The sequence below is a fragment of the Haliaeetus albicilla genome, chromosome 14 (genome assembly GCF_947461875.1).
Source record: "Haliaeetus albicilla chromosome 14, bHalAlb1.1, whole genome shotgun sequence".
NCBI classification, from domain to species: domain Eukaryota; kingdom Metazoa; phylum Chordata; class Aves; order Accipitriformes; family Accipitridae; genus Haliaeetus; species Haliaeetus albicilla.
Genome location: NC_091496.1, coordinates 22,689,082 through 22,708,213, shown reverse-complemented (window position 1 = coordinate 22,708,213; position 19,132 = coordinate 22,689,082). Strand labels below are relative to the sequence as shown.

At 42.7% G+C, this 19,132-nt stretch overlaps 1 protein-coding gene across 10 annotated transcripts in view; it reads left to right on the top strand.

The window, feature by feature from the left end:
• The window catches only part of PLXNB2 (plexin B2), a 261,927-nt gene that overhangs the window by 77,388 nt on the left and 165,407 nt on the right, over window positions 1-19,132 (top strand). For 9 of the 10 annotated variants that reach the window (XM_069801980.1, XM_069801969.1, XM_069801979.1 and 6 more), the window contains one exon: window positions 5,109-5,296. The exons of the other annotated variant lie outside the window; for it this stretch is intronic. The gene's annotated coding sequence lies outside the window, so the exon portion shown is untranslated. The remainder of the gene's footprint in view (window positions 1-5,108; window positions 5,297-19,132) is intronic. 10 annotated transcript variants of the gene reach the window in all.

The window sequence follows — 19,132 nt, the reverse complement described above, 5'->3', positions numbered from 1 at the left end:
ATTACCAAGCACAGTGAAGAAATATTTGGAAATATTTGGAATATTTCATTTCTGCGAGTGTATTAATGAAGGAGAAAAAAACCCCTCTACCTTAAACAGGACAAGAAGTTTGCACACCTGCCCAACTCAGCCAGAAATTCTCTTAGGCAAAGGAATACCGCATGAAATTGGAAAGTTCTCCTTTGGTCAAATAAGAATGAAATAGCAGAGCCTTAGTTTGGTTACTTTCCACTGTCTTGTACTCCTGTCATTTCTTCTTTCCTCTCCCTTTCTCCCACCACTCCCCCAAGGTATTCAAATGGAAAAGCTTTATTTCGAAGGTATTTACACAAAGAAGGCATTCAGCAGCAGACGAGATTTCTTCTGATCAAAAGCATCTTGGTGTGCTCTGATCTTTCCCCAGAACTTAGCTAAACATGCAGAAAAAGGACTCTGGCTCAGTACCCTTTGCAGTTACGGGCCCTTTTGGTGGATGTTGTCATTGCACATTCTAGGGGCGTGTGTATGTAGGCATATTTGTTTGAGTCGCGGCCAGGATATATGCCAAAGAGATTAGACTTCATCTTTCATCCCTGGGAGAAGAGAGCCTAAATGGGTTTATCATAGGGTTTCCATTCACTCTGTCATTTCTCCCTTCTTTATGGTTCATTGCTAGACTTCTAATTTTTCCCGACAGCAGCGCACACCCCTGCAGCTGGCCCTGCATAATGATTCCCTCCTCCTAGACTGACACAAGAGCGGATGCATAAATCTCCTGCCGTCAGGGTGCCTCCTTTAGCAGACACTGCCCTCTCTCCCCCCTGGAAAAAGATCTGTCCCCTCCACAGCACTCTCATTTACCACCTACTAGCTTTGCCCGTTGAGCCAAGATGCTGCCTGTGACCATTATCCTGCCTATGCTGAACATCAGGAAATGGTTCTTTTCTGACAAAAATACAGCCATCTTTTTTTCTTCTCCTACTGACAATTATTAGTGGAAATTGGAGAGCCTTTGGCGGTTGTATTTGACGCAAACATTACACTGTACCGCAACCAGCTCCTGTGAAAAAGCAAGAGCTGACTGATGGTTTGAATTAGGAGCTGGAGGATGAGAAGAACTGTCAGGAGCAAGAATTTGGACCAAAATACAGGTCTTTAGGAGGTCTCAAGTTAGAGATCCCTGTGTTCTCTGAGGCCCCGTATTAATTCAAAATGATTGCTTTGAACCATTGGGTAAGGGTAGTGCTGTCAAATCCAGGGCTTCCCAGTTGCTGAACTCATGCAGCACATTGGCAGTTTATAAATCAGATGGGACTTGTGGACTGTTTACAAAGTATTGTTTGAAAATCTCTTCCTTAGCCCTCCATCCTCACTTATAGCAGTGGAATATAACAGCTGGCTAAAAATCAGCGCAAGAATAGTTTAAAAGGCAGCAGTCTCTGTTCCTGTCCTGAAGATGAAAGCAGGCACAGGATGAATGTGCAGTGTACGGGAAGAGGTTCGTCATCCTTTACTAGCAGCAAAGGGATAGGTAAAGGTCAGCCTCTCTTCCAAGAGTCTCTTCCACAAAACACTAGATTTCTCAAATAGGTATTTGGTCTTAGCAACGTGCTGATAGTCTGATACTCATAGTTGCTTTGAGAATTAAATGATGTTTTTCTTCAGCTACAAGTATTTGGCTGTTTTTTCTGCTGCTGTCCTTATGATGATTCATATTGCAGTTATTTTAAAGAGGAGGATAAACTACAATTGTTTATATACAAACAGAATATGGCATTGGCTGCCAGAAACCAATCTTGCTAATATTTGGCTTGCTAGGTTGCCTTGTGTTTCATGTTTTGTCTATCAGAGAGCAAGCTTAAAATTAATTGAAAAGAGTTTCTTTCTTTCCGAGTGCGCTCAGAGCTAGTGGTATTTTCTCCTCTGTAAATGCTGGCAATTGATTATAAAATGTCAGAGGTGTTAGAAGTGTCAGTGACCTTCATCTAGCCAGCTGGAATAATAGGCAAGACTTGCTTTAGGACACGCTGCGGTCGCTGATAGGTTTTGTTGCATCTGCAGCCAGCTCTGTATCATTAACAAGAAAAAAAAGGTGGATGGAGGAGAGTGGATTGTAAATGTAACAGTGCTCATTCCACTAAATTTACTTGAAAAATGATCATTTTTTGTGTCCGATGCCATTTTGTACTCTTCATGATCTTCTAGTTAAGCCTGGGGGATTGTGGATCCAGGCTCTGATTTGAGCAGTATTGACTGTCCTCCTTCCAGAGAAGGGAACAAAACTTCCTCCCTCTGCTGCTGGGGGCTGACTCGTGAACTGATTTCTCTTCCATGCCTTGGTTACTACACATTATTAGGAATCCCACTCTTGTGACTTCATGTGCAGAACTGCATCCCTGAAGCAGACCTGCCTGCCAGCTGCACATCGTGTACAGCTATTCCCAGGATGCTTAAATCTGACTTTGCATCTCAACTATTCCCACTTAATACAATGAGCTTTGAAGCAAACTGTGGGGGTGTTGAAGAAAAAGTCCTCAATCTCTAACAACAGTCTCTTTAGACTCTGTTTGAGGCTAAGGCTCAGCTTTAAAACCGGTGATGGTGTTTATTTATTTGAAATCATTTTATTAGAATAAAGCAGTACCCGTGATTCTTGAAAAATGAAGAAAGAATGTGTATCCCTTTGCTTGGTAGACCCATGTGAGTGATTTTCTGAGGGGATTGCTCCTTTCTTGCCTTGGTGTTCCCTTGCAGCAGTAGCAGTGATAGAGTCTGATGGCCAGTGTGCTGGCTGGAATTACAAGAGAAGATACCTGCAGTTCTTGGAGAAGGGGGAAGGGAGAGGAGGGCAGAGATGACAGCAGTTGTTAGACTTTGAAGAGCAACAGAAATAAGGCTCTGTTGGACTTGAGGAGAAGAGAACTTTCCAATCCCATATGGCATTCCTTCACCTTAATGATGAAAAAAGTCTGTTTATTTTTTATTTTAATAACTTGTCTTTATGATATTTTAGGGCTGGAATTCTAGTACTTTATTCTCTGGATATCTCATCTGTTAAGTAATGTCTCTATTCCTCTCTAATGAGAGCAGGTACACACAGAAACAGAAAAAAGATCTTTCTGAATTACGCAAGTTTTTCTTGTGTTTTGTATTAATCAAGAAACACATATATGCTTAAGGGGGGGGGGATCATAGTTTGTTTTCTGAGAGTCTCATTGAAAAGTCAGCTTTTTACTGCTCAGTAAACCTTCCAGCCAGCTAAAAAATTCGGCTCATGGATGTGATGGAGGCAGCTGGAGCTCAGGGCTGGGAGCTGGCTGTGTGATGCTCCGTGAGAGATGTGGGCTTGTGCATGACCTTGTGCCTTGGCAGAGGGAGGAGGCATTACTCCCTTTGAGTATAGGTATCAATGCAGAGAGTTTAAATCAGCATTTTTCTGATCATCGTAATGTTATCCAAGCTATTAAAGTCATTTCCTCATGCTGGACAAGAAAGTACTGTAGTACTGTATACAGTGGCTCTGTACTGTAGGACTTTGGATCATGCCAGGCTACACTGGGTGCCATTTGACTATCTGATGCTTATTGTTACAACAAACAGTGCTTCTCAGTAAGGTTGAGCTTCCCTTGAGGCAGGGAGAGGTGTGGAGCGTGCAAGGGATCCCACTGCTTTTGCTGCAGGGGGTTCTGACAGCTGCATGTGACATGGGAGCTCAGGTTGATTTTACAAACAGTGTCCTGACTTCAGAATCATAGGTAGAAGATGTATTACTGTAAAGTTGGTGGTTCTCCTACAGTAAATACCAACACTTTTTTTTCCCCCAAGCCCTTCCTTAGCATTACCTAATGGAGGACTTAAGGTACATTCTCTTAGTTTTCTTACTGGACTGGTTTTACCTAAATGTGTTAAGTCCTTTCAGTTTGTGACATGTGAAAAGATACTTTCTGCTAATTTAAGATTAAAAATACCTTTTAAAGAGTTTTCATACGTAAAATATGTATAGATTTGAACTATTGAAAGACTACATGTTGGAGAAGATGCATACAGTAAAAATGGCGGTAAACAGGAAAAAACACTGGCTTGCATTTCTGAGAGGTACAAGCCAGTCTTTTTTCCCTTAGGAAAAAATCATAGGATAACTTGGGTTGGAAGGGACCACTGGAGGTCATGTAGTCCAACACCCAGCTCAGATCAGGGCCAGTGAGAGCAAGCTGCTCAGAACATATATGAAGTATTTAGCCGTCTGCTCTACATAGCTCAAAACTTAAGTATATGGTGGTGAGCTTCTTGGGATTTCTGAAAGGGAAAAAACTGAATTGTAATATGTCTCCTTTGTCTTCACCTTTCAGAAGAAAAAAAAGAGGGAGGCTGAGGAAAGAAGCTTTTTACTATGCATTCCCTTTTATTTTTAGATGGAAATAAAAATTTCATCAGGCTAAACCTTACTTTCCATACTCAATTATTCCCCAGAAAGTTGAAATAAGTATAGATGTAGGCTTTTCGAGAATATGCCCCTAGAAGTTAATTTCTGAAGCGAAGGGAAACTGCAAAGTGACATTGCTTTTGCAAATTGAGCCTTAATAAAGGGCTTCATTTAGGCATCCATCCTTGAAAGTGGATGGTAAACTATGTAAGGGTTGGGAGGGAAAGGGGAAAAAAGGAGATGCAAGGGAATGATAGTAGATGAAAGTACAAGAGAGTTTAAGTCCTTGGTTAATGCCCCTGTTTGAAAGTAGCGCTGGTTGATTTGGTCACCCAACCATTTGGCAGCTCAAAATCAAATTCTTACCATAAAGTCTTCTTGCCACAGATTGGGCTTGAGTAAGTTTGTTATTGGTCTACCATTATCTGCGAGAAAAGTGGCCCCTCCGAGGCAGAGTTAGGATGCTTTGTAAATAACTTCCTAGTGCTTTGCGTGTCCTCAAGACATCTTAAGTTGAGAGGGCACGTGCAGTAGAGAAAAGCAGAGAATGATGCTTATCAATAATGGCAGCTGTAATGAGTTTCCCCTTTTATAAGGCTGTATCTCCAGCAGTCAGACAGTGTAAACATCCATCAGTGGGTCTTATATATGAAATGTTGCATCACTCCTGTGCCGAGGGAGCTGAGAGCCTGTTCTGTTGTTCCAGGTGAGAAGAGCGAGGGGGACAGCCCAGGGCTCAGTTCTGGAGCTCACCTGGTACCCGCTGGAGCACAGCTGAACAAGACTAAGCACTGACAGTGCCCCATCTCCTCCTGAAGTCCCAGCAGAACTGGGTTCCTTTCTGCCAAGCTGTGGTGTGCACGCAGAATTCTCATGTGAATTTTTTGTTTTCGGGTAAGCTCGCTTTTTCCTTTTTTTGATACATTAGAGTTTTCTAAATGAGAAATTATATTCTGTTTTTCTAGACAAATTTGTTGCTATTCATCAAGACTTTCAGACATTGCTGGAACATATAATAAATGTTTATTGCTACTAATGGAGATAAAACTTCTAGGACCCAATCTTGCAATAAGCATTAAAAATTAGCAAAGGAAAAAAAAAAAAGGAACAGCTTGGCAGAGGTTCTGTATTCATAAACCTATTTATAGATGGTATGCTGGATGGGAGAGCAGGTTTGTGCCTCTGCCAGCAAGATGCTTCAGCCTACTGCTGTGATAGTGCTTGCCCTAATTTTGCACTTACATTCTGAGTCTCCCAGGGGGATGCTGAGCAGATGTGTGATTGACCTGAATCTCAAAGGTGCATGGGTTTGACTGCGTCTCTGAGAATGATCGGAGAGATTCGATCAACTTCTTTTCCAGGGCCTGTTCACGTTGATTAGCACGTGTTGGCTTGACAGGATTTTCAGAAACCAGCTTGTAAAACCTTCCAACTAAGAATTTTCTTTATCCTCAAGTGGCCAGAGAGACCTGAAGCAAAGATTGACAGAGGGGTTGCACAAACATGGCTCTCGGTCTGTTCTTTAGCCGCAAAGTGATTTATAACCATTTTGGCAGCTTGCTTGGTGCTGGCGACGCTCCTGGAAGCACTGCTGTCGGGTGCGCTGGTTCCAGCCTGGTGTGAGCCTGGAGGGGAAGGCAAGGCATTTTGCTGGGATCCCCTCTGCCGCCTTCATCTTGGCTACCAGTAATAATTGTCCATAGACTGTACTTTTCGGAAGATAGCACTTAGCCTTTCCAGCAAGAGGAACATGTGTCTCCTGTTCGACACCAAAGAAAAATGAAACAGTGGGAGAGGAAAATAAAATTTACAAACAGCTAAGTTAAGAAAACAAGTGTATTCTAGTGTTTAGCTAGTATCTGGCTGCATGCCAGTTTGGGAGAGGTTTTGTTTAGGTTGGGGGGGGGGGCTGTGTGCTTCTGTGCGTTCAGTTTTACTTCCCCTTAAAAACTAATGGGAAAGGCAGGGATAAAAATACAGTTTTGCCTGCATGTGAGCTGCAGAATGAATAAAAGTGAAGACAGCTGTTCTAAAACAAAGAAGTACATTCCGCCTTTGCACATTCATTTGTGTACCTAAAATCGTGATTTTTTGAAATGTAGGAAAAAGCATGAAAATAGCTGCCATTTAAGCTTATTTAGAAATACACATCAGGGAAGATGAATATCACTAAGGAACAAAGGTGGGTCCTGTGGGGGATGCGAATGTAAGGGTGGACTCACTGAAAGCAAGTAATAGCAGAGTAATTTTGCTGTGGAATTTTAAACCAATTATGTGAATAACAGAGGATATGTTCTGAAAGTAGCCAGAACTGCTTTTTTGTGGGTATAGCTAACATGGCTTCAGAAAGTCTCTGCCTGGTCAGGGTTAGCACTCCCACAGCTGAGACGGCACTTAGTGCTCCTGTGTTTGGCTGTACATCGTCGCCTCGCTGGAAGTCGGCCTTTCTCAATCAGCCTGTCTTATGGTGAATCTTCAAAAAAATGCACAAAAGTGTGTCTTGTAATACCCAGTGCCTCATCTTGTTTCTATGTCTAACTGGGAAGTTTGATGTTCAAAAGGTGCTTGGTCTTAGATTTTGCAATGATTAAATGTTTTGATAAATTGCATCAAGCTGCATCAAACTTTTACTGAAATTACTGCAAGTTTCACATAACTGGACTGATTAAAGGTAGTATTTCAAGAAGGCTTCACTGATCTAGTTGTTTCTTGAGCTCTGTTCCTTTGAAGGGAAGATTAGCATCCTTGTGCTTTTTAATAAAATGAGCCAAGTACTAAAAATCCACTGTAAGCAATTTGGCTTGAACACCAGAGTATGTGGCTCATTGCTGTACAGAACATGGAGGATATTAAATGTGGATATGAATTTTGTTCATTCCTCCACCACAAAGAAAATAGAAATGCTCATACAAGAGGGGAAAACAGTTTATGGGATTCTTTAGCATTGCGTTTCATAGTATGCAATTATGAACTTTGATGAATAGTAGATATAAAGTGTTTCCTGGTGTTAGATGCGTGTAAATAAGTATAAATCAGGTTGGTGGGGGTTTTTTGTTGGGTTTTTTTGGGTTTTTTTGTTTTTTTACAACCATTAAAGCACCTACATGGTAGCACTTAAAAAGAGAAACAAAAACTACGAGATCTGCACTAAACTTTCTTTTCTTTCTAGAAGCTTTCCTCAAACTTCATTAGTCTTCAAAGTTTTCCCTTTAAATGGGTGGCCAGTGTAAGCATTTCTGCAAATTCATTTCATGTGAAGATTTTGTCTCTAAAGTTGTTCGAGTAAGCGTAGCTGCAAATCTGATTCACTTGTGTGGCAATGAACTTCACATGTAAATCGAGCTTCTAATAAGTCCATATTGTGCTAGAAGGTGCTAATGGCTGCCATCAATCAGAGGGCTGGTAAAAGTTGTTCTCCCTCTCTCCCCAGACTAAATGAGACAGCAATTAAATGCCCTTTTGTTGAGTGATAGCTGAGACAATGGAAATCAATGTCCAACGCACAAACCAGAATGGCAAGTCTTAAGTATAAACTAAGCCATGTGTCCCAAGGGATTGGCATGTTGATTTGCCTACAGCTGAGAGGGTGTATGAAAGGAATAACTGGGATTGTAGACAGCAGGAGAAGCAGTAATGCTCTTGGAGCGAAGCCAGAAGGGAGTATGTGCTGGGAAGACTTCTCAATGGGGCCATGCTGCCATCATCTTGCCTCCATGCAACCCAGGCTCAGCCAGCAGTACAAATTTGATCCAGAACAGGCCCTGGAGTAAGATCATGATCAGAAAATATGATACCAAGTTTGTTTGTGGTATGTTTTTATGTTGGCTGCTCGAGAACAGGCAGTATCTGATCTGGTGTGAAGCCTACTGATACAAACTTAGCCTTTCAGCTTTTCTGAAAGTGCATCAGCTGGCAGAGTGAGTTTATACTCAACCCGTGCTGTTACTGTAGTGGTTGAGATCCCTGGAACAGGATTTGCTGTGTTGTCAAGCTGCATCCTGAGAACATCCCCCCTCCCTAAATGCCATCACTTTGTCCCCAAATGCTTTACAGGTGCAGGACTTACTTTTGTGTCTCTCCTAAATAAAACTGCACTGTAAAAAAGCCCAGTTTGCTTATCCATTTCTGGTAGGTGAAAACAATCCCTTGAGACCCTTAGTACTGATTAACAATTTTGTCCAAAGGACGTGCAGTCACTTAGGTGGCTGAACGTGTTTTGCCTGTCGTCTTCTTTCCAGACCTTCTCCAAAGCTCATTATGTCAATGGGACACTTCTTTTGACTCCAGCTCACAATTCTGCTTTAGCTTTATCGCCTTCCTCAAAGGGCCTTAAGTTACTCCTGTGCACAGGGCTACATTGTCTCTAATCTGTGTGGGTTTTTTGTTTTTGTTGGGGGTGGTTTTTTCTGCTTTTGTGCAAAACTGTAAATGCATTGAGAACAACAAGCTATTGCATTTATTAATGACAAGGCATACTGGTGTCATGCAGCTCATATGCTGTTGGCAGAGACCGTGGCTATATGATGCTTTGCAGCAGCTTAGCTAAACTGAGAGAAAGTCTTCTGCAAGTTTAAGGCTCCAAAGAAATGTTACAGTAAGGAAGTATTTTATTTTTGTGCCTGAAAATTATTGCACACAGATGACCAGAGTAATCTGAAATAATACTAGAATTTGACTAAAAGACAATACATCTGTTTAGAGAGTTCTGTATTGATTTTTTTCTGTGGCATGCTGTATCTGTCACAGCTCTTTTGAGGGCTTCAACAAAGAAAAACCAAAACTACCTGTATTGAAGTCCACAGAAATCAGCAGGCATTAGGAATGGACTCATACAAAACGCTCAGGGATAAGACACTGTCTTGTCCTTGTGTCCCCATGAAGGTGACACGCTCTTTTCAAACTCATGTTCTACTGCACTCATGTTTAGTCTTTGGTTTTATAGTATTGACAATTACTGTGAATGACACACTTCACAATCCCATTGTCTTCTTATCAATTCGGGTGTTCACCTCTGATGTTAACCCTGGTTCTAGCCTTGACTTGCACCTCACTTCTGCATCAGGTTCTCTATCAAAGTAAAGCAGAGACCCAGGGAACCAGGAGAGACTCTGTGTGGGCACAGCAATACACTGCTATGCTACCAGCATGAGTATAATACTTTAAACCTTTCAATGAAGACCTTGAATTATTAATGTGATCTTCACTATTACCAATACTGGTACCTTTTCTTAAACCTTAAAGCATTCTTATCAATAAACATATAATAATAAATTCTACAATGTCACCAAGATGATCATAGGCATAGAGAGTGCAAAAGCTATTTGTACTGGTTTATATTTAATTATTCTTTGTGTAATTTTGAATAATCATGGATTAGGGTTTTTTAAGCATCTACTTCTATATTGCAAGCCTTCAGCAGTCCGATAAAGCAGAGCCATTGACTGCTATTTGATGTGTCCATTACCTCCTGCAAATGCCTTGGAATACAATGGGGTAGCATGCAGACTTCAGAGCTGTCATGACAGGTATTAAGAACATGTCAAATCCCAGTGATGACTGATAACATATCTGTCATTTGTGATGGGATTATTAGGAAGAGGAAAGCTACTAGGAGAAAGATACTCTAGGAAAAAAAAAGGGGGGGGGAGGAGACAGGAGGAGAAAGGATTTACTGTTCTTCAGAGCTGCCTGGTTTAATTAAGCCTTGTCTAGTCCATAAACAAATCTATTAACTTTCTGAATGCTTTGGCAGTTTACGCACTTCAACGCTGCAGCAGTAATTCCATGGAATTTAGGTTTCTTTTTGTTGGGTAGTAGCACTATGGGTATTGTGGCTATGATGAAGGTTCTTGACCAGTACATGGAAACAGCTAGTGCAGTAGTACTTTATTGGTTTGTTTTGTTTTCTAATTGAGACTTTAACGGAACACTGTGGAAGAAAGAATTCAGCAGGCACATAAGACGTTTTCTGCATGGAAACTATAGAACTGAGAAAGGAGGATAGTCTGCCAGTGCCATTTGATTTGTATCTCTGGTTAGCAAAAGAATGTGAAGGATTGCTTTTTTTTTTTTTCTAGTCTGGATGTTTATCTCATGTGAGTGTGGAAAGAAGGCTGAGCTTCATCTCACTTGTAGAACTAGGTTCTGCTGAAGGGCTCCAGTGTGCCTAGTACACAAACTGTTGGCTTTCAGGCGTTTTAGGCTGAGCCATAAACACATCAAAGGTCTAAAAGCTGTTAAATATTAAGACAAAAGAAGTATCTTATTCTGCTGCCTTCTGGTACTCAGGCAATGCCAGGACAGAGGAGATGACCTGTGTGCTTCTTACTGTCAGCGTCTTTTTGGGGCAGGAGTTTTCCCAGGAGCAGTAGAACCAGCGTAGCTATTTCATACGGCCCCTACACACAGAGCTCAATTTGGGGGGGCATATTAGATGTCAGGAGAGGGGGAGACTTGAAGTTCAATGGGCTGAGACAACTATTCCTAGTCCTGTGCTCCCTTAAATCCCCTTTCAGCAGGATTCAGCAGCCTTTGAACAGAGACTGATAACGCTGTCCAGATTGTCCCTCTGTCCTTTCTGCCAATTTATCTGTTGGCTTTGTACGAAAAAGGACCCGGTCTTTATCTCTGCCCCTTCCACAGGCACAGCCAAGGTGCCTATGAGCGCTCTCGGGGCCCCCGGTCCATCGGGGAAGGGAAGGTAGTGGAGGTCAGCGCAGTGCCCAAGTGGGCACGTGGGTACCAATGGACTGTTGCTGGAGGGCAGCTGCCGTGTTGAATGTCTTCAGCCAGGGTGGCTGCCAGCTTGGATAACGCATCTGGTGGCCATCCGCGCTGGTTGATGGCTCAGGGAGGAGCAGCTGCTCTGAAGGTAAGCAGGAGGCCAAAGGACAGTCTCGGGTTTGGGGAGCAGAGACGGAGAGCAGAGAGAGAGAAGACCTGCGTGAAGCCCAAGCTGTAGCTGTCGCGGTGCGGAGTGAGCGATGTTTGATTGATGTCTAAACGATCGTTGGTAGGTGGGAAGCACGCGGTGGCCTAGCCAAAAGCAAACGCTGTCGGGTGGCTTTGGACCCCGTTCCTCACAGTCCGCGACGGCGGATCAGCTGCCCTAAGCTGCCCGCGTCCTCCTGGCGTGACACAGCACAGGCAGGCCAGGCCGGCCCCGCTCCAGGTGAGCCTGCCGTTCCCCTCCGGCGGGGCGAGCTCCCCTCGCGGGTGAGGTGGCCCCGCGGCAGCCCCGCCGTGGGGCAGGGAGCGCTGGCAGGGCAGCGGGGCGGCCGGCCGGCCTCTGCCCCCGCAGAAGGACGTGCCGGAGCACGTGGCGATGGCTGCGCGGGGGCTGCGGGCGCGAGCGGCGAGCTGCGGGGTGAGCGACGGCGGGGACGGGGCGGTAGCCGCCACGCGCTCGCTCGCAGCAGGGTACCTCGAGCGTCCCGCAGGGGAAGGCCGTGCAGCGCGGCCGTTGCAGCACGCCCGTGGGCTCACGCCCTTGCTTACCTCATGGAAACTCGCTCACCTGCCCAGGCCCTCAGGAAAGACCTTTTTATTTTCCCCTGTCTCTAAATTCACATTTATCCCACCCACAGAGGCTGGCTGAGCAAAGACTGAAGAGCAACCTGAAGCAAGGACGCCAGGTTTTAAATGTGATGTATTGCGGCTTAACTCATTTCCCAAGGTAGTTCTCTCAAGGGCCTTGTGGCAGCCGTCCCAAAACAACCAGTAATTTGGGTACCTCAACCCAAAGCTGGTTTAGCTTAAGAGTTGTTAAAGGAGCCTGATTATTTATTTTTGTTACTATTAATTTTTTTCCTCCAGAAGCTGAACTCAGCATTTCTTCAGAGCAACTTGAACTGTGCACTCAGAAATCGTTAATCATACTGTAAATCTTGGTTTCAACTTCCCCTTTATACAAAGGAGATTACCATACGGGTTGTTAGTGTTGTGTCTTGCCGGCTGGCAGTACCTCAGTTCATACCGATTAAATATGGTTTTGTAAAGACGAAGGCCTGTGGAGAACAGCGCTGCAGCAAAAAGCTTTCCTCCACCAGTCACACGTTTGCTTTTGGCCCCGGGTTAGATGCAACACAGATGTTCATGTATATTGATGATGGGCAACCTACGGTGTGTGACTTTGCTCTTCAGTGGCTACCCCTTCGGGAGGAGACACCAGCGCAAATAGGGACTGCTGGCAGCATTCATAGCCTACTGCTTTTTTTTTCCAGTGCTCTCATAGTCTTTCATCAACTCCTATATTTAGTAGTTTTACATGGTGAATGGGTTTTCTGTCCTAAGAAAGGACTACAGTAAAGCGCATGTGAGCTTGGAGTACTTCTCTGAGGGAAGCTATTCCTTCCCTGTACTCTCTCTCCCTTCCCCAGTTCACTAGATTTTGTCAGTTAACAGAAGAAACAGGAACACTTATCTGGGAGGTATTGCAGAAGTTGACTTGAGACTCAGTTATTTCTTTTTTCATTTTGCTGTACATGAGGCATCCTGAGGTAACACAGAACATGATGAGGTTGAGCGAGTCATCTCTGAAGATCATTGAACTTTTAAGAAAATTCCTTTCAGGGTCCAAGATCAACACTGCCCTGCATGGTCTCAGTTCTGTTTCACATGTGCTCACACTTAGCTGCAGTCCAGTTCTTGATTTATTTATTTATTTGTTTGTTTAGTGGTAGGATTAGAAGCAGCCTTTGAAAACCAAACCAAACTACCATCCAATTTAAATACACAAGGATATCTTTAACCTGAAAAAAAGAACAGCAAAGAAAATCCTTTGTATGTCTAACTCTTGAATTCATTGCATATTTGAATGAAAACTGATTTCCATGTTTGTTTCGACAAAGCAAAACATTTCCAGAAATTAAAGAAATCAGCAGTGGTGGTGGTTGCTGTTTGGGGGAGGGGAGCTGGAACGTGAAATATTGCAAAATGACTTTTTGCTGATAACAAACAAAGCCCAGTGGGAGATTTCTGTTTTGAAAATATGTAACTGTTGACATGAGGATGTTTGTTAGAATATTTTTAGTGCTGATAAAGGAAAGCAACATTCATTGGAGTTTTGGTAATCTTGAACGAAAACACATGTTAAGCTCTGGTTGCTCTGCTCTGGACAGTAGCATTACACTATGTGTAGGAAAGGTTTTTCTCAGCTAACAGTTTCCTCTATTGTTTCTATCTCTAAGCTTTTATACTGTATTTAGAGGAGAGGGAATGAGAGAGAGAAAGAGAGGTTTGGTTATAAGGTGATGAGTGTGCTACATGAGTGTCTCTGATAAGACTTTAAAGGTGGTGTTTGCAAGTTGAAAGGTTGCAGCTAAGCCTAGGTAAAGCTAAAAAATATGTACTCATTTTAATTGTGGTGTAAAGCATCAGTATTATCATATGAAAAGCACCAGTGATGCCTTGACTTGGTTGATATAATAAGAATCTGTTCATGGTAATGACCGTTAACTCACTGACAGGATGATAAAGAGATTACAGGGTTCAGCTTCCCACTTACAAAGAATTGGTTGGTGCACGTGCTATTCTGCTAGTCCCATCTCAGTGTATGTTGTGGAACAGTCATGGAAAACATTTTTAATATTTTTAATGTGCTACCTGACAGCGTGATCTCTATAGTATACAATTTTCTGTTCCTCTGACCTCTTACACACCAATTGTATTGGGAAAACATTAATTAAACAGGAACAATGTATTTATTGTGACTTGAAGTTGCTTTTATCACGGTTGCTATTGTTCAGGTTCCTGAACAGGAATGAAAGAGCCTGCTTAAAGATGCTCTCCAAGCACTCTGTTTAAGGATGGCTCTTTGTTCATAACTGCCAAAAAGTAGCAGCAAACTATAAAAGGAAAAATTCCCTTCTTTGCGATTGCGATCCCTTGAGCCTTGATGCAAAACAGTTTATATTAATTCACTTACAGTTTTAGCTTGGTTTAATTTTAGCCTGGGTCATGGGCCACCCATGTGTTTTGCTGTTCTTTAAATGGACTATGCATCCCTTGGTAACACCTTGAAAAAACAGCAATTTTTGGAGTGATGCAGAGAAAGATGGGACCTTGTGGAAATTCAGCGGGAGTCTTGTTTATACACTAACCTGTGATTATTTTTTTTTTTTTTCCCCATGATACGGTACCTTGACAAAGAATACTTCAGCGCCCTGAACAGAGACCAGTGTCTGTAGAAGTCATAGTGCTGGTAGTGGTCATCATCTAAAGATCACAAGGCAGTTGGGAGACCAAGGATAAGATTTTTGAGTTTAGAGTCCAGAAAGTCATGTGTCTCTGAAAAGGCTTGGAGGCCCACTGCTTCTTACTTCCTTAATGATGTAATTTGGCTTGACAGAACCAGTTCTGTCTCTTCATAAGCCCTGCTTCTCTTACAGGTTATTACATGGTATGACATACAGCATCTTCAAATGGAAGACAAATCAATTCTCTTTTCTGTCCTATAGCCAAAAAAAATAGTTTTGTATTAGCCAATATAGTTTTCCAGAAAGTTGCACTTGGGCAAGCCCTACTCAGCAGAAATGTTACTGCTCTGAAGTGCTCTATTAAATTCTTATCCATCCTATTCCTACCTTCTTACTGTTCCTGCCTTTCTCTTATAAACTGCTGTCTTCTGATGTGTCAGGCTGATCGATTATGTATTATGCAGAAAGGCAGTTTGCTTTTCTTAACTTTCCTGTCCAGCTGTAACCAGTTCCTCTCTCACCCTTCTAATATTCTCCTGCCATTTTTGAGCATTGCCACAGCATTTGCATTACTCTTAGCGGTGTATGAAATCCCCCCTCCCCCTGGCTACATGCATTCATATGAAGAAGAAATGTTGCCATACGGTATGGGATGGAGAGGATTGTGATGAGACAGAGTCTGGGAACGCCATTTCAAGGCTGTTAGTCCATAAAGAACTTAAATTATGAGATTTACAATGGGTGCACTAATAGATCTGAGGAGCTGGATGCTGCCTGCTGCTTCAAAAAGTTGGGGGACCTGTTGAGATCCTGCTAGTGCCAGAGAAGAACGTGTACCCTGAAAACAGGGTGGAAGTAACTAAGCTCTTAGGTTAAGTGTCAGTGTCAGAAGAGCTTTGCAGCTGCGCTGCTCTGGCTCCCCTGCTGCCAGTCTTCAGCTGGGCTTTAACCAAGACTGCTCGGAGTCAGGTGTTCGTGTGTGTTGCAGTCATGTATCCTGACAGCAGCGCAGGTATGGTCTCAGTATTCAGTCTGTTACTCCAGGTCTACAGGCTTTTAAGAACATAAACCCTATTGGCTATTTTAATGTGCCAGGGATATTTATCCCCATCCTTTTCTGCCAGAGTATCTATGAAAACATGGATTTATTTTTTATATAAAGAGCTTATCCCACCTGATTCTTTTCTTGATGTCCCTGCTCATTGTTTGCAATCTTACTTCTTTCTGGTGACAGGCATGCTGAAATTTGACTTTAGGCTTTGCAATATACACAGTTCAGGAGAAAACTAATTGAATTCTTTCTGTGTATGGAATACAGAATGCAGAAATATAATCCTGTAAATTGCTTAAGAAGCATTGTATGGTTTAAAACTTATTTGTTACCCTGCAGTGATCCGTAGGTCCGCTCTAGAGTCAGCCATCTGTATAGTTACTTATATTACTGCATGTTTCATATCTGGCACTCAAAAAATGACGTTTATTCTTTTCTTCCTGATGTGAAAGCCATTCTCAGTCAGTAAGCTGTCAAGCTACCCTTTTGTCATCATCGCTGCCTAGTTGTGTTCTTTCTCATCGAGTGTCCTACATCTTGCCCGTCTAATGTGTTAAATTGTTTGACAAGAATGTTCCAGTTTTGGAGTGCTAAGAGCTTTGCTTGTTTTTCTTCATGAATGGAATGAAACGCTTCTTGGTGAAAATACAATGCAGCAGATACTGAAAAATTTAGACTTCCTTTGTAATCAATAGAGGAAAAATGGACACTTCTGGACTGTTATCCACTGCAGCCCTTGAGCTGTCCACCTTGGAGAAGATTAATTGCGTTCTCCAAGTGCCTGGTTTTCTTGGCTGATAAAGAGAGGTTAGTTGGCTCACTGCGAGAGCTATTTCCACACTGTTGCTACGGAATTCTAGGAAAGACGGGTTCCAGCATTTTTGGTTTCAGCAATGAATAGGACAGTTAAGCAAGGACCTGTATCTCTTCTACTGTGTTTCTATTTAAAAATAAACAAAAAGGGCCCAGAACCTATTTTGCTTGTGCCTCCAGTTCACATGGCAAAATTGATCTGTGAGGTCGTGTCTGTCCCCCCCCCCCCCCCCTTTTTTTTTTGGAGACAAGCTTGGCTACAAAAAGACTGCTTTAAATTTTGAGTATTCAGACTGAAGCTGAATCTGGTGAAGTACTTAAAAAATAGGCTGTTTGTATCCTTCTCCTTAGAAGTATTGCACAGTAGTGCTGGGAAAGCTTTACTAAATGCATGTAGTAAACAGATTATTCTTCTCTAACAGTTTCCCTGCTATGCTTGGGGAACTCTGTCCAAACGGACTTTTTGAGACTATATTATATTTCACAATTTTATACTCGTGATAAAGCGGCAAATGGGATGCACTATTTAAGGTCAAAATGATTTTGACTTCTGCCTTCCATGATTTGTATTTAGTACTGTGGGTAGCCTTCTGAAAAATTGTTTGTCCTAGAGATGGTCTCAAGCTTTGCATAGAAGGCAAGGATGGAAAATATTTAGGACAGTAACAATTTCTGTGTCTAATACATTACAAAGGATTTTTCCCTCCATATCAATGCAGTTGTCCACCTATGTTTAGTCTCATACAGCACTGTGTACTTTTTTTAATATGAAAATACATGATATTCTGCAGAATGCCTTAGGGAACAGGGTGTGTATTAGGCTAAAGCCCCGTGTCCGCTCCATGAACAGCTGAGCTGCTGGGGGACATCAGTGTGGGCAGGCAGAGCTGGCAGGGCAGAATGGCTGAGCCATCCTCGTCCCTTCGGTGCCAGGTCTGCTGCCACCCAGGGTGATGCAAGCTGACCTGGATAACTCTTAGCAACCACGGTGCTCAAGGAGAATTAAAGTAAAAGGAGATACTTTGTTTGATAGAGCAAAGAAATGACCTTGTGAAAAAATGATGTGTGGGGCTTTTGTGTGCTTCCCACCCTGGCTGTGCTGGGTCAGGGTGGTGAGTGTTGGGGGGCGGTGATAATATAGTAGCACTCCAGCTACCCCTTGAAGAAAGAGCTTGTCCAAAGCCCCAGTGATACCTGTTTCAATCCTCTAAGCGGGTTGGTGCTTTTGTTTTAATTCCTGCTATCATTGTATGGGATTTTCTTCTAGCCACTAAACGTCCAGTCTTTGTCTCTGTTGTGTTGATTTACTGGCCTTGATGACTGTCAGTCACTTGTGCACTGTATTTTCTTTTCAAAATGCATTTTCTTTTATTAGTTTGTGGATTTTCACAAGGTGAATTGATGTGCTTGGGTCTGTATTGTTTATGATTTAATTTTAGTCATTTTCTTTCTTAACTAAATATTCTTAGCCTTTTCAATTTTGTTTCATATGGAAGCTTTCCAGAGCTGCATTGCATGTGTTTGATTTTAATTAATTATGCATCAACAAGTGATATATATATATATATAAAAAAATACATAAAGCAAATATCTTTATTTGTTCAGCACTGAAATGCATGTTTCCAAAGTGATAGGCCTATAATACGTTATTTAAAGGGCTCTGACTCATGATTGCAGGCAGATTTTTTTGATACAGGGGATAGTAGCAGAAGAAGTAAGCTTTGGTCTGTTGCTTTTCAATTCTGAAAGGAAACTGTTTCCTGGACCATCTGCATCCATTCCTTCTCTCAGGCTCTTGCTGGGTGCTGGACAAGGTGAGAAGTTTTGGCACATCTGCCCAAATGCATCCTCCGATGCAGCATCTCTGAAGGCAGGACTTCATGGAGTGACAGCCCCCTGGGCTCTGCCCCGGAGGGGAGCCCAGAAGGTCTGATGGGGTGGGCACCTGTACAGCTCTCCCCTTGAGCGTCTCATTTAGCAGCTGGCTGGAGTGAGTGGAAAAGTCTTTCCAATGACTGTCACTAATTCACTTGCAAAATTGTATTTTGCATTTAAGCAGAGGAAAAAGGGATATATAGGCCCATATATCAGACCAATCCAACTTGCGTATGGCCTTTTTATCAGATGGTGCAGCTTTTCCTATATGGGTGCTCCCAGCCAGCCAGCTTGTTTCTCTGGAGGCACAGGGCAGTGTTTTTGAACTCGCTCAGCGCTCCCCTTCTCTCAAAGTGCCAGTGTCCTTTGATCCTCCCTCCCCAGGCTTGGCAAACAGCCCTGCAATCAGGGTCGGTGTGAGGAGTCCTTCAAAGCTATAAACCTGGCTAATTTGTTGGAAGGGAGGCTGCTGAGCGCCAGCCATTGCTTTACCTTTTCTGCCTCATTACCCAGCGAGCCTTATATGGCTTGCATGTGTGTTTGGGCGGGCAATGAAACAAAACAGGACAAGAAGATGCAGCGGTTGGAGGTTTTTTGTTTGTTTAAAAAAAAAATAATAGAGAAATACAAATGCTTCCTTAGTTCAGCCCACGCCCATGTAGTTGTTTTCTTCCCTCTCAAAACCTATCTACATTTATATAGTAGGAAGATACCACTCGGCTTTATTTTAATGCCCTACCCTGCCCTGCCCTACCTCAAAGTCCAAATCTATTTGTCACCCTACCAAGTTACCTT